A 16,377-nucleotide genomic window follows, 5' to 3' on the forward strand; every position below is an offset into this window, starting at 1 on the left:
TCGTAAGATTTCTCGTTAGTTTGTATACCGTTACAATCTTATGTAGGTTTGGGGGGTGGTGGGGGGGGATAAAAAGTGTGACAGGGTTTTTTTTGTGTGTGTGTTTTGGAATGAAAAAAAAAATCTGTTCAATTCAATCAGTTAGTATAAACATCTTGAAGGCTTTGCCGAGTAACGAATTACTCTTACAATGAGGTAACCGAATTACTACATCAATTACTTTTAGCGAGAAGTCGTTTGTAACTGTAACTAATGACTTTTTTGAAGTACAATTAACAACACTGATCACTATCCTTCCGGGGTATAAGTCGCACCTAATTGAATGAAAAAGGACACCAATGAATGGCAGCCAATGAGTTCAGACATTGGAAAGGGAGAAAGAGTATGGCGTATGAAGGAAAGAGGAGTGTTTGCTTGTCACAGAGCAAGAGAGCGAGAGAGAGAAAGTGGGTGGGGGTAAGTGGAAGAGGAAGAATGAGGAAGACGAGCCTTGTTCTCTCCACTCCGGTCCCAACCCAAGCACACATGCGGGCTCTGCTGATGAGGCTCCGCCGCGGTCATTCAGGTCGCTCCGGAGGCGCTCCATGGAAACACGCCGACTTCACTCCCACCACCACCAACAGATAAACAAACAAACAAACGAGGAAGCAGGAGGTACAAGAAAGAGAAAAAAGTGCCCGTGTGCATGGGAATCCGGACTGGTGTGCCTCCCCTTCACCACCGCCGCCGCCGCCGCCACCACCCCCCTCCTCTTCCTCCTCCTCCTCCGACTTGTGTGCGCCTTCGCTCGGGGGCTCCGTCCGCCGCCTCGGTGGTTATAAGAGGAGCTCCGCTCGGCTCACCTCCACTCGGATCACCTCCGCTCGGATCGGCTCGCACGGAAGGTAGGAACTTTCTACACTGCACAATCTTTGGGCCGATTTCAAACAGAAATGAAGCACCTGGACGAGCGTTCCCCTTTCTTCTCGGCCGGTGTACCGACACCTCATTCAATTGGCTTCGGGCTTCCTCATTCACTCGCTCCTTTTGTGCAGGAGTGACGATTACGCACGCCGATCACGTCCCAGTGCCTTTCCCCTCTTTTGAAGTTGAGCTCCATATTGGACCCCCCGCTAAATATGAATGAACCACTGATGCAGTTTGTCACATCTGAGGGATTTTTCATTGCGCTTCAGCATAAGAAATGCTCAGATGATGCTGTCTTGGAAGAATCACGCCCCATTACTACTACTATGCGGTCCCATCACTGGCAGGCTTTCCAGGCATTTTCTTGCCAGACTTTAACCTATGTGGTTGTGTATTGTAATGTATTCCCTGACTAGATTTCACTAAAATAAAGTAGGAGGAAAGAAAGGGTGAATTATCTTTAACCCTTAATCGGGCAATTGACTATTTTTGGTAACTACAAAATGCAATTTCTGGAGAAATTACAATGGGGCTTACCTGCGGTAGCTACATAGTATCTATCAGGTCACTTCCTGTTGATTTGGGGACATTTCGGGGACACGTCCGGACTGTTGATTTGGGACAATTCGGGGACATGTCCGGTTGCATGGCTGTCAATGGCATTGACTCACTTGGGCGCCAGTTGAATGTTAATGAGCTGCAATGGTAAGTTTTTAGTCAAAAATCACAACCACACATGTTTTTCTGCCATTGAAAATGAAATGGAAATTTGGACGTACATGGCCGTCAATGGCATGGGCGTGCATGTCTGTCAATGGCAGTTTTTGTTAAAAAAAAATCACAACCACACAGGTTTTTCTGCCATTGGAAATCAATGGGAAATTTGGACGTACATGGCCGTCAATGGCATGGATGTGCATGGCTGTCAATGGCATCAACTTACCGTACTTGGGCGCCAGTTGAATGTCAACGGGCTGTTTAGGTAAATGGTCAAAAATCACAAGGATCTATGTATCAATGGGAAATTTGGACGTACATGGCCGTCAATGGCATGGATGTGCATGGCAGTCATTGGCATCGACTTACTTGGGCGCCGGTTGAATGTCAATAGATTGTCATGGTATATGGTCAAAAATCACAGGGAGCTATGTTTTCCAGCCATTGAAAATCAATGGGAAATTTGGACGAACAGTACATGGCCGTCAATGGCATGGATGTGCATGGCAGCCATTGGCATTGACTTACTTGGGCATTGGTTGAATGTCACTGGGCTGTTATGGGAAATGGTCAAAAATCACAAGGAGCTATGATTACCAGCTATTGAAAATCAATGGGAAATTTGGACATACATGGCCGTCAATGGCATCGACTTACTTGGGCGCCAGTTAAATGTCAATAGACTGTCATGGTATATGGTCAAAAATCACAAGGACATATGTTTTCCAGCCATTGAAAATCAATGGGGAATTTGGACGTACATGGACCTCAATGGCATGGATGTGCATGGCTGTCAATGGCATCAAATTACTTTGGCGCCAGTTGAATGTCAATGGGCTGTTATAGTAAATGGTCAAAAATCACAAGGACCTATGTTTACCAGCCATTGAAAATCAATGTGAAATTTGGACGTACATGACCGTAAATGGCATGGATGTACATGGTTGTCAATGGCATTGACGTACTTGGGCGCCAGTTGAATGTCAATGGGCTGTCATGGTAAATGGTAAAAAATCACAAGGACCAATGTTTTCCAACCTTTGAAAATGAATGGGAAATTTGGACGCACATGGCTGTTAATTGCATCCCATTTGAAATGGATGCTTTTTGGGGAGTTTTGGGGAGACCCTAGGTTTTTGCCAAATTCTGTACACATCTTTTATGGCGCTTACTGTGCTGAAAATTTTGATGTGTAAATTTTGTGATTTTGGTCAAAAATTGGAGGGCAAGTAGCGTTTGAAAAACGTATTTTTTTTTTTTTTTTTTTTTCAAAAAAAACGGTTTAAGGTAAAAGTTTTAAGGGGTCATTCGAAAAATTACCTGCTTTGTGCGAAAATTCCGGTCATTTTGATATTCGAATGGTGCCGATCGCTCAAACGGTTCGGACTGTGCGGCGTGCCGAAAAAAATGCCATTCAAAAATAAAAAAGGAAATTTACTATCCGGGCCTTTGCCTTGCAAAGGCCCATTTAATTAATAAAAATAAATTAATTAAAAGGAAAGCGCCTATTAATATTATAATACTGACAAAAATAGTATGAGAAATGATAGCCAAAATGATCATTAAAATGCTCTTTTTTTATGATTAATGCCCAGTAATATTTCTTTTCATGGGGCCCAAAATCACATTTTGGGTCATGTTGGCCACAAATTTAACATTTGGCATACAAGTGTTGCCTACAACACCCAAAACTTGATGTCCGCATATGTGGATGACAGAACTCAACTGTACTTATACGAGTACGTATATATACAGTATATATACAGTATATATATATATATATATATATATATATATATAGGTGTGAGATCCTCCAGTTTTCCCCCACATCCCAAAAACATGCATGGTTGGCTCTAAATTGTCCTTAGGTATGAGTGTGTGCGCGAATGGTTGTTCGTCACCTTGTGCCCTGCGATTGGCTGGCAACTGATTCAGGGTGTACCCCGACGACCGCCAATAGTTAGCTGGGATTGGCTCCAGCACCCTTGTGTAGAGGAGGGAATCTTGGGGCACCTAATGATTCGATTACGATTCAGAGGCTACGATTCGATTATAAATCGATTAGTGATGCAACCCCCCCGACCACCACACACTTTTAATGTTTCGTACATTATTTCCAAAATTGTTCAAAAATCCTCTCAGGCTAAACTAAACTACTATTTCAGTATCAAGTTAACGGTTCAAAACAGTAAATAAAATACTTAAGTCCCCATTCTGTATCAGTAGCTTTAAACTACATTCAATTAATGTAATGTTGTGACTCATCTGTTAAAGTTGTTAAAATTGCACCCGTTATTCCATAATTTCGCTGGTTTACTTTCGACGTGAAAGTTTTAAAACTGTTTCATCATTTAAAGATAGATTCACGTCACGATTTTGCCGATTTACGAGTATTTTAGATAAAAAGTTGATTAGGTTCGCTACAACAGAGCCTTTCAGAGAAATCTACTGCTTTAAGATGGCGGCTGTTTACTAATGCCGGCAAGTCTGACATTTCGCATCTAGTTCTCTCTACATGTTCTTACGCCGCCGTCGTCTGTCAATTCGCCTTTAGTTCTATAATAGGGCTGTCAAAATTATCGCGTTAACGGACGGTAATTAATTTTTTTGAAATTAATCACGTTAAAATATTTGACGCAATTGACGCACATGCCCCGCTCAAACAGATTAACATGACAGCACAGGGCAATGCCAACTTGTTACTTGTGTTTTTTGGAGTTTGGTCACCCTCTGCTGGCGCTTGGGTGCGACTGATTTTATGGGCTTAAGCACCCATGAGCATTGTGTAATTATTGACATCACCAATGGCGGGCTACTAGTTTATTTTTGATTGAAAATTTTACAAATTTTATTAAAACGAAAACATTAAGAGGGGTTTTAATGTAAAATTCCTATAACTTGTACTAACATTTATCTTTTAAGAACTACAAGTCTTTCTATCCATGGATCGCTTTAAGAGAATGTTAATAATGTTAATGCCATCTTGTTGATTTATTGTTATAATAAACAAATACAGTACTTATGTACCGTATGTTGAATGTATATATCCATCTTGTGTCTTATCTTTCCATTCCAACAATAATTTACAGAAAAATATGGCATATTTTATAGATGGTTTGAATTGCGATTAATTACGATTAATTAATTTTTAAGCTGTAATTAACTCCATTAAAAATGTTAATCGTTTGACAGCCCTATTCTATATACATGTGATATCTACCGTAGCATTATGTGGCACTATGTTTGTGGCAACTAGCAACTGGGCGTTGTTTGTAGCGGCTGTCGGCTGCAGTCAGTTTTTATTTATTTATTTTTTTTTATCTAGCAGTAAATGTTGAACATGATATTTTTCTCCGTCCGTTCCTCATTGCGTCTCGACGACTGTGCTGACTGTGTTGTTGTTCCGCTTTACCTGGCATAGTTAAATAATCGGAATTTAGATGTTTGTGAATCGTTCTCGAATCTTCCACAGCCGAATCGCAAATAATCTAAGAATCAGAAATTTCGCACACCTCTAGTACATATTGTATTTATACACATATGTATATGGCGGAAAACACTCTGGTGACTTGAAGTTCTGCACTGAGACGCCCAATTTGGCCAAATTTCAAAATGGTCCTATATGAATGTGTGATACATCATTGGAAAGCTTAAAATCTCAGTTTTATGGGGGAAGAAAAATTTTAAACTGGAGGGCATTCAAAAAAAAAAAACATTTAAACAACAAAACCCAAAGTGGAGGTAAGACCACATGAGAGCATAATTAAAGACGCCATTAGAGTGTTTGTTGCCAAAAAGCTCAGTCTTGGTCTCATCTGACCAAAGCACACGGTCCCAGTTGAAGCCTGGGACTGTGTGTATTTTTGTGTGAGACCAAGATTGAGCTTTTTGGCAACAAACACTCTAAGTGGGTCTGGCGTGCCACGAAAGATGCGCATGCTGAAAAGCACCTCATACCCACTGTGAAGTATGGGGGTGGGTCAGTGATGCTGTGGGGCTGTTTTGGTTCCAAAGGCCCTGGGAACCTTGTTGGGGTGCATGGCATCATGAATGCTTTGAAATACCAGGACATTTTAAATCAAAATCTGTTGTCCTCTGCCCGAAAGCTGAAGACGGGTCGTCAATGGGTCTTTCAGCAAGACAATGACCCTAAACATATGGCCAAATCTACACAGAAATGGTTCACCAGACACAAAATCAAGCTCCTCCCATGGCCATCTCAGTCCCCAGACCTTGTTTTGTTGGCAAAAGGGGGTTGTACAAAGTATTAACACCAGGTGTGCTAATAATTGTGACACACATTATTGATGTCAAATAATTTTTTCTTTATGTGGGATTTTTTCCCCACTGAATGAATGCACTTGAATTGAAGGTTGGATTTTTCTTTTTTTCCATTAAGGTCCCATATTATTTGAATTAAAAAAAATTATTAGAAGCTAAAAAACACATCTTTTTCAGGGGTGCCAATAATTATGGAGGGTACTGTATATATGTAATATGTTACTGGTGCACGATAATTATGACGTCATCCCGATAAATCCAATAACATTTATAATAGGACCAATAATATGTACTGTTCTGGCTTTGCAGTTTACACAATAGTATGGGAAATCAGTTGACTATTTGCGGGGCATTGCTCCCACCTGCTGGTCAGAATAATTCCATGCACTTATTATTTGTTACAGTAGTTTGGTTCAATCACTTACACATTGCGGTGTCTAGCGGTAGCATTGACAGTCGTGAATGCTTTCTGTTACGTTTCTGCCTCGGAAATATATGTAAGTATTTTATGTTTACTATTACATATGGATGTGCAAAATATGTTTACTTCTGTGGTGAAGGGTCATATGAGATAATTATCGAGGTTTGATTGATTAAATATTTGCTTGATTGATTGATTGAATATTTGCTTGTGCTCATATATACCATAAGTAATACATATTGCCATATTTTTCTTACTAATATAACCAGTAAATGATTATTGCTTGCTATACCAGGTTGTAGTATAATGCTTAAGTGTTACAAAGAGTAAAAGAGGGTCGGGATGACAACTGCCTTGCTTCATGGCCGCATCATTGCATAACTAGACCTTCCGAGGCATCTTCAGCACCTGGCTTCTGGACTTTCGTCTAGACCTTCGAGGACAATTTTCCATCCGAGAACATCTTCCATGGCCGCAGCGTTGCATAACTGAAGTGTCTGGGTCATTATGACTGTTTACATGATTGTTTTGACTGTTTACATGATTGTTGACATGAGCTCTTGCTTACACACGTGTATTTACTTAGCTCCACCTACATGCACACACATATCCAATCGAAAACCACATGGGTTTCTCCAGCTTGCTCTCCCCTCCCTCAGGGCGGCATCCATTTTTTTAGGACAAACCCCTAAATAAAATACCAAGGAGGATTTTTTTCTTGAGATCAATTTTGGTGACTGTCAATAGTCACTTTTTGCTCTCCTTGGCCAAGAAAACTGAGTGTCTTCTCTCCTTATTTTTGGGTAATTTTACAATGTCTACCTAAGGATCTATTTTTGAACTTGTACAGAACTTCATAAGTTGTGTTATAGAAGCCAGCCAATGCTTTAGTAGCTCAAGCTAGTGTGCTATGCTATACATATAATAGTTGTGTATATTGGTGTATTGTGCAGTTTGTTGTATATTGAGTATTGAATATGTGTATTTTTCTGTTGTACTTTCACAATATTAAGACGAGTGTCTTCCCATAAAAGCAAAAAAAGAACAAGCCTTGTGGTTTATGGAAGTGCATTCATTCTTAGCTGGCTGTCGGGCAGTGCAGAAGTGAAACGCACTGTTTTGTTCATGTCATTATGAAAAATCTGATGAGATCAAAGGCAAATCTATGTTGAATCCACCACTAGTTTTTTTTTAAACCTCCAGGTGTTCAAAAACTCAGGTTATACATTTTAAAAATTATATATTTATTATCGGTTATCGATATCGGTATCGGCTTTGAGGAGCAGGAAGTTATCGATATCGGTATCGGTTTCAAAAAATGGATATCGTGCACCTCTATAATATATATATATTTCTGTCTCCATCCATTTACCCGTTTATAATGCGCACCATGATTTTACAAGTTGATTTTGGGGGAAAAAAAGTGCGCGTGAAATTCGGGAAATTACCGTAATTACCGCCCTTTAACGTGATCATTTTGACAGCCCTAATAAAAACACAAATACACTCTTTTTATTACCCCGGATAAAACTCTAAAGATATTTTTTGACAGTGATGGACCTCCAATTTAAACTCTGAAGCCTGGCTGGGAATGTTCGTCTTTCACTGGGCAAAATGGATCAGATGTCTTGCACTGTCAATGGCAGCCAACGCGTTCAATAAGGGTCAAACGACTGCATCCAGATCGGGAAACGCAGCACGGTCTTCAATGTAAACGCTTTCATGCAGACAATAACCCACGAGGTCGTAAAGATCCCCTAATGGTTGGCGCTCATGCCGAAATGATCATCATGATGGAGTGAGATGCTGCGTATGACAAATATGAGCCTGTTTGCTTCAGCGCAGACGATTGTTTGAACAGCTTCGAGCGCCTCCGCCTGTGCATAAAACTGTGGCAGGAGGAACCCTGCTGTTTACAGTAAATACGAAGGGGAAAAAAAAGGTTAGGGATCGCAGGTGTTAATGGATACCTGAGGGACTGGTAACGATCTACTAATGAATGTCTTTTTTTAAGGAAAATACTGTTTTATCTGACATGGAGTAAGTGGTCGACCGCACAAATAATTGAATGATGGGTAGCTATCCATGGAGGACTGCAGTACTAGTAACTATGTATCTGAAATCGATGCACCGATTCAGCGCTTTGGTCGTTCATCATCGCGATCAGTGGCCGTGTGACCGCATGACGAAAAATGAAGACTGATGAGGTGGCTTAGCGAGTGACTAAGATTCCTTAGCTTCCTTCTAGGCTAAAAAGCTAACCACTCAAATTTTTTAAGGCAGCACTAGGGAGCTTTTCAACCCTTATAAAATATTTTCTAGGGCTGTCAAACGATTAAAATTGTTAATCGAGTTAATTACAGCTTAAAAATTAAATAATCGTAATTAATCGCAATTCAAACCATCTCTAAAATATGCCATATTTTTTTGTAAATTATTGTTGGAATGGAAAGATAAAACACAAGATGGATATATATACGTTCAACATACGGTACATAAGTACTGTATTAGTTTATTATAACAATAAATCAACAACATTCTGTTAAAGCAATCCATGGATAGAAAGACTTGTAGTTCTTAAAAGATATGTGAGTACAAGTAATAGAAATTTTATATTAAAACCCCTCTTAATGTTTTCGTTTTAATAAAATTTGTAAAATTTTGAATCAAAAAATAAACTAGTAGCCCGCCACTGTTGTTGTCAATAAGTACACAATGCTCATTGGTGCTTAAGCCCATAAAGTCAGTCGCACCCAAGCGCCAGCAGAGGGCGACAAAACTCCAAAAAACACAAGGAACAAGTTGGCATTGCACTGTGCTGACATTTTAATCTGTTTGAAACGCCGCTCGGTTCGGGTTAGCATGTCGGATGTCACGCCTCCTGCTTTGTTCATGCTCTCCAAAGTCGGGGCAGGGAATTGACAAAATATAATTCAAGAGGTGCAAGAAGTCGATAGTTTTGACCATTATGGAGTAATTTTGCCATGTCGTACTGAATAAATGCATTTAGAATATTTCATATTCCATTTAGCACAAGACTGTTATTTTTTTAATGCCCCAATGGACATTAATAGCAGTATTATTCTAATAGCAAAACTAACTATGCTGTATTTATATATAAAATAAAATTCCAATTTGAATATTTCATATGACGTAGTTAAAAGCCCAAATAAGTTCATAAGTCATAACAACAGAATTTATTTGCAAGCAAATTCATGTATTGGCCTTTGGCGCCCCCTAGTTACTTTTGGGTGTTAAGACTCTCAACACACAAATTCCTCCATTTCCATGTTTTTTTAACTCGCCAAAGAAGCGATTGCATCAGTAATCACGGAAAATGCATTATGACTAGGGCTGTCAAACGATTAAAATTTTTAATCGAGTTAATTACAGCATAAAAATTAATCGTAATTAATCGTAATTCAAACCATTTATAAAATATGCCATATTTTTCTGTGAGATATTGTTGGAATGGAAAGATGAGGCACAAGACGGATATATACATTCAACATACGGTACATAAGTACTGTATTTGTTTATTAAGACAATAAATCAACAAGATGGCATTAACATTATTAACATTCTCTTAAAGCGATCCATGGATAGAGAGACTTGTATTTCTTAAAAGATACATGTTAGTACAAGTTATAGAAATTTTACTTTAAAACCCCTCTTAATGTTTTTGTTTTATTAAAATTTGTAAAAATTATCAATCAAAAAATAAACTAGTAGCTCGCCATTGTTGATGTCAATAATTACACCATGCTCACTCATTGTGCTGACGCCCATAAAATCATTTGGACCCAAACGCCAGCAGAGGGCGCCAAACACCAAAAAACAAGTAAGAAGCAGACATTACACTGCTGTTATTTTAATCTGTTTGAGCTGGGCATGTGCGTTAATTGCGTCAAATATTTTAACGTGATTAATTTAAAAAATTGATTACCGCCCGTTGACGCGATAATTTTGACAGCCTTAATTATAACACATCAGGTTTACAGCATATCAAAAATTATGATTTATAATGGGAGTCAATGAGCCAGAACATGGCATTATTACAAGAATTTAGTGCGAATCTCCCCAACCTGTTTGCAATAAGTTAGAAATTGCAGCATGGTGCCATTTTGATCTTTACATGTTTTTACTATCCTGGGGAAATATTAGCTCCCTAGTATATTTTTTCCAATGATTTTTCATTGATGAAACAGAGAAAAAAAAAAAAGAAGCCAGATTATGTACAAATAACACCGATGGGTTTGGCTTGTCGAACCCTGCAGACCCGTTCATGTTATTTTCTGACTATGCATCACTTTTTCATTGGCTGCTAGGGCATTTGTGATTGAGCCCAACAAAATCTGCCTAGCAACAAGCAAAAGCGTTGTGATTGCATTCATAAACTCTTTGTTTTTCTTTCTGAATTTTACAACATATGTGACAACTAGAAATTTGTGGAGTAAAGAAGTACTAGAATCATTCTGGCCTACTTGTGTCTTGTACTTTTTAAAGAGTTGACATTCTATTCTAAGGTCCCACCTGGCTGCTGTCAGGCTCCCAAATGTAATAGCATTTTTTTTTTTTCTCCGTGCATTTTAATCTTCTTAGACAATCCTCGTTGTCAGAATGAACAATGGTGCACCGCAGCCTATGGGGAGCATGTAGCAGCTTTCAGATGACGCATACACTTAGTCTGAACATTTCATTTTCAAGCAACATTCTTATTTATCAGGCTTCTGGACTACCATAACACACTATACATGTGCCAATAATTCAACACACTCCTTATTCCACGTCTGTATGTGTAATTGTATGCAAGTACACCCCCTCGCTTTTTGATGGAGTTGTACACGTACGCTAAAGCCACTGGATGCTTGTCGCTAAATTATGGATGCATCCAAACAAGTTTACATGTGAGAAATTAGCACGCAAGAGCAATAGCATGCTTAATATATGGCGTGTTGATGGAATTAGTTTCCTCACTGGCTGGGAGTACGTGTGACGCAAATGAATTGATGATCGGTGAAAGCAACAGTCTGCTTTCATACAGTGTACGTGCAGATATTAAGATCTGGAGCTGCAGTGGTATTCATGCTTGAATATTTTTGTCACTCAAAATAAAACCCCTCTTAATGTTTTCGTTTCAATAAAATTTGTAATATTACCGTATTTTAACTAGTAGGTTGCCATTTTTGTTGACGTCGAAGGGCGGTGATGTTTCATAGGTACGCTGATGGACTACTTCCACAGTGTCACTCTTTAACCCTTTAACACCGAACGTGTCGGCAGCGACGCGTTTACGCATATCGTCTTTGAAGCTTCGTCACGCTGTAATTATATCACCCACGTGCTGCTGGTTGGTCTCGTTTGAAAGTGCGGAAGTTGATGTCCACACCAGTTTTTATTTGAAGTCAATCGGCCAAGAAAAACGGGAGATAATGTCATTTGAGTTTTATAGTTTTATTGCACTCATAAATATGCATTAAAACGCTGCATGGACCATGTATCCATCTCCATATTTCCATCATTTCTTGTCCTTTTTCAAAACCGAACGCAGCACAAAAGACTACTTATCCCAAGAGTCGTTGTGATGTCAGGAAGGACGAACCGAATGTGATCATTTTTAATACATTTCCGAGCGAGGCGCCAACTATTGAGAGGCAGGCATGCGAAGCAAGCAGCGGCCGGTGTTGTGCCGAAAAATAGCCGCCCCGCACGAGCGACTTTGAAACGTGCAGAATGAATCTAAAACTACATTTAGCACAAGCTAATGCATTATTTCATTAACTTAAGGAAGACGATGAGTCGTATTTGTCATTGTTTTCCTCTGATGAATCGACGTCTCGGCGAGTAGAAGTGACAGTAGAGCGCAAACAGCAAAAGAGTAGGCTGTGTGACACAGCTCCGTGACCTGTTCAACAAGAAGCTTTATTGAGTGCGCAAAAAAAAAAAAAAAAAAAAAAAAACTTTATTGGGTCGCATGCCTGAAAAATTTGAATTCAACTACTTGTCAATATTTTTATAAAATACTTTTTTTCAATGTTATATATTTTTTCTTCACTGAACTCTTTTCAATTTTTATGTAGATGTGTGTTCGAGAAGCTTGATTGCATGTAGGTATATACTTTTGATAAGGTGATGGGTACAACACCTAACTTCACAAAGAGATATCTTCCAAACCCTTTTTGTTAGATGATATATATATATAAAAAAAAAAAAAAAATCACTATTTTGCACACTATAAAACCTGTTTTGACCATAGTATGTGTAAAGGCCAAAAACGCCTATGACCATACCTGCTGTTTGTGTTGAATTGTCAAACATAAAACTATTCAATCTTATTTTTTTCTATTGAATGTTTATCCTAACAAGTTGAATAAATATTATCAAGCTTCAAAACGGTTGGTCGAGCATGTTTGGTTGTCAGTGGGACGTCAACATTACAAGTTTTGAAAAAAGATTTTGGGATTTTTTTTGTCTTTTGGGGTCCAAAATGTGGTTTAAAATTGGTCAGTGAAGAAAACAACAGTTTGGACATGAAGTTCAATGTGTCCTGAAAAAAGGGACCCAATTTGGCCATTGTAAACAATTTTTTCTTTGAAATATAAAGGCAACATCAAATGCATGCAAATTCGGCCAAAATTGGCTTAGGTGTTAAAGGGTTAACTACATAAATATGTCGTCGGTTCTGCCCATCCAAATTGAGCCCGAGCGGAATGTTAATGAAAAGGAAAGCCCTGTTAATATTTCCCAAAACGAGCACCAAAAGCAAAATGAACAGGAAAGACTGGATGAGACGAGTAGCGTACATGTGTCAAGTTCGCTAGTGATGGAGCAGGAGAGTGATGTCAAAAAATGTTTGCAGATCTTCACGGTAAACTATCAGCAGGGCCGAGAACCGAAAGTGGTATTTGCCATGTGGCATTTTATCTGCCATGTGGCATTTTTTTTTGCCATGTGGGAAAGTGGATTTTGCCATGTGGCATTTTTTGGAGGGGTATATGACAGTTTTGCAAGCCATGCATGTCCATGCCATTGACAGCTATGCATTTTAAATGGCAGAAAAACATGCGTGGCTGTGATTTTTGACCATACACTTTGCATTAGAGCACATGGACATTCAACTGACACCCAAGTCAGGCTATGCCATTGACGGCTATGCACGTCCAAATTTTCCATTCATTTTAAATGGCAGAAAAACATGTGGCTGTGATTTTTGACCATGAATGGAAAATTTGGACGTGCATGGCCGTCAATGGCATGGACGTGCATGGCCTGAAAAACTGCCATACACCCCCCCAAAAATGCCATACACCCCTCCCCCCCCCAAAAAAAATACCACAAACCAAAATCCATATTGCCACATAACCCCGCAAAAATGCCACATGTCAAAATCAATTTTTACACATGGCAAAAAAATCCCACATGGCAAAAAAATGCCACGTGGCAAAGAAAAAATGCCACATGGTAAAATCCATTTTGCCACATGGCAAAAAAAAAAAAAATGCCACATGGCAAAATCCATTCTGCCACATGGCAAATACCACTTTTGGTTCTCTCTGTCGCTGTGATCCAATTTATTCCAATATTATTCTTGAGAAAGTTGGCATCCAGTGAAACAGCAGGTTGCAGGTAGCCCCCACATAACAGCACACAAAAACATTGATGCAGTTTGCCTCTACTGAGACGTCTAATGACGTTTTACCTTATTTTTGTCACGTAGAAGCGCTGTCCAGGTCGATGATCATCCTGCCGGTGTTCTCAGATGTTGCTTCCAACAATGGCGAGCTACTAGTTAATTTTTTGGTTTCAAATTTTATTCAAACGAAAACATTGGGAGGGATTTTAATATCAAATTATTCCTTCCTTTACTTTTGACAATTTGTAAAGCTGCAACACACTTATGTTCAAAATGACACACATTTTAACAATAAAACACTTGACAAAAAAACAATTGCTGTTTAAACGTCCATCAAGTCTGAGCTATATGTAAATTTAGTAGATTAAATTAGCCTAATTTGCCTAACAGAAGTCCGCAATCTTAAATGCGATGAATGCAAATGTATTTGCAATTCTCATATCAAATCGCTTATGCATAATTCCACAAAATGTAGCTGTAAACTTAAATACTAGGGCTGTCAAAATTATTGCATTAACGGGCGTTAATTAATTTTTTAAATTAATCACGTTAAAATATTTGACGCAATTAACGCACATGCCCCGCTCAAACTGATTAAAATGACAGCAAAGTGCAATGTACACTTGTTACTTGTGTTTTTTGGAGTTTTGTCGCCCTCTGCTGGCGCCTGGGTGCGACAGATTTTATGGGCTTCAGCACCCATGAGCATTGTGTAATTATTGACATCAACAATGGCGGGCTGCTAGTTTATTTTTTGATTGAAAATTTTACAAATTTTATTAAAACGAAAACATAAAGAGGGGTTTTAATATAAAATTTCTATAACTTGTACTAACATTTATCTTTTAAGAACTACAAGTCTTTCTATCCATGGATCGCTTTAACAGAATGTTAATAATGTTCATGCCATCTTGTTATAATAAACAAATACACTACTTATGTACCGTATGTTGGATGTATATATCCATCTTGTGTCTTATCTTTCCATTCCAACAATAATTTACAGAATAATATGGTATATTTTATAGATGGTTTGAATTGCGATTAATTACAATTAATTAATTCTTAAGCTGTAATTAACTCGACTAAAAATTGTTCTCGTTTGACAGCCCGATTAAATACAAATGCATACATAAACATATATTAGCTGAAACAACTTACAGCCTTATGTGGGCTAAACTAGAGCGCAGAATCTGCTTCTCAGTCCAGCCAGACCCAACGCTGCCACCAGAGGGCAGTGTATCTTCCATCGTGAAACAAAATGCAATGCTTTTGGACCTTTTCGACAGTTATTTGACATTTAGAATGTATTTTGGAGAGCTTAAAGGGTTAATTCCGACTCACGCGGAAATTTGCGTTACGTTGCCAGCATAGGAACGGAACTCGTTCGTAGCCCGGGGACTACCTGAATAACCAAAGATACAAATTCAAATTCTCAAAGGTTACTCAACAGGGTTTATTATTCCTAAAATGATAGAACAATAATAGCGTTAAAAAAAAAAAAAAACTGGAATAAAATCATGAATGTAATGTATTAGCAAATCATCCTTGGACAAAATAATAACGCTCTTTTCAATTCTTACTGTACAAATAAATAATCTGAAATAATGTTCTTAATAATAACTCCGTTGTCTACAATCCATCTTAACAAAAAGCTTTATTCTCTTTACAGTAAAAATAATGTCAATAGTCAATAGTAATATCAATAGTAATGTCACTAGTACTCCAGAATAACCTTTGCTGCTATGACCAGACCTTGAACCGACTAATGGTTACATGTGTACACTATTTTTAGCAAGTGTTTACCCTCCTAGTTGCCGACCGCTCCGTGATCATTTTCGGAAGCGGCGGCTATAAAAGAAAAGATGATTAATGTCAGATGTAACCGCAGACGCGTGTTAAGTCCAAATCGCGAGCCGACGTATGTTCGTGTCACGAAATGAGACACCGCGGGTGCCCCTACTAGACTTCCAAAATGAAATAGCACACTGCAGTCCTCTCATTAATCGTATATTGTGTCCTGATTTGCCGCATTGGTTATTTTGTTTTGATTTGATTTGGCTCTGCTTGCTGTTTACATTCTCTTCCAATGCTGCCAAACCTTTAAATCTTTCATCATCTGTCTTTAAGTAGCATTCGCTTGGAAATATGTCGGTATGAGATTCTGTTAGTATGATAACCTTAGGCCAAAATATCACGGTTTCACGGTTTTCTGTAATGAAAATTTGGCGTGACTTTTCCGGGTCGGCGATGAGATCCTGCCCCAAGTGGAGGAGTTGAAAAAGTAGTAGTATGAAAAAGTATCTGAACCTTTTGGAATTTCTCACATTTCTGCATAAAAACACCATCAAATGTGATCTGATCTTTGTCAAAATCACACAGATGAAAAAAGTGTCTGCTTTAACTAAAAGCACCCAAA

General features: G+C 38.7%; 1 protein-coding gene across 4 annotated transcripts in view; it reads left to right on the forward strand.

The window, feature by feature from the left end:
• Positions 1–447: 447 nt before the first annotated feature.
• Positions 448–16,377, forward strand: part of slc8a1b (solute carrier family 8 member 1b) — a 250,123-nt gene continuing 234,193 nt past the window's right edge. For 2 of the 4 annotated variants that reach the window (XM_057848307.1, XM_057848308.1), the window contains exon 1: positions 448–884. The gene's annotated coding sequence lies outside the window, so the exon portion shown is untranslated. The remainder of the gene's footprint in view (positions 885–16,377) is intronic. The other 2 variants (XM_057848309.1, XM_057848311.1) reach the window with 1 other exon arrangement.

This window comes from Corythoichthys intestinalis, chromosome 10, assembly GCF_030265065.1.
Source record: "Corythoichthys intestinalis isolate RoL2023-P3 chromosome 10, ASM3026506v1, whole genome shotgun sequence".
Classification (NCBI taxonomy): domain Eukaryota; kingdom Metazoa; phylum Chordata; class Actinopteri; order Syngnathiformes; family Syngnathidae; genus Corythoichthys; species Corythoichthys intestinalis.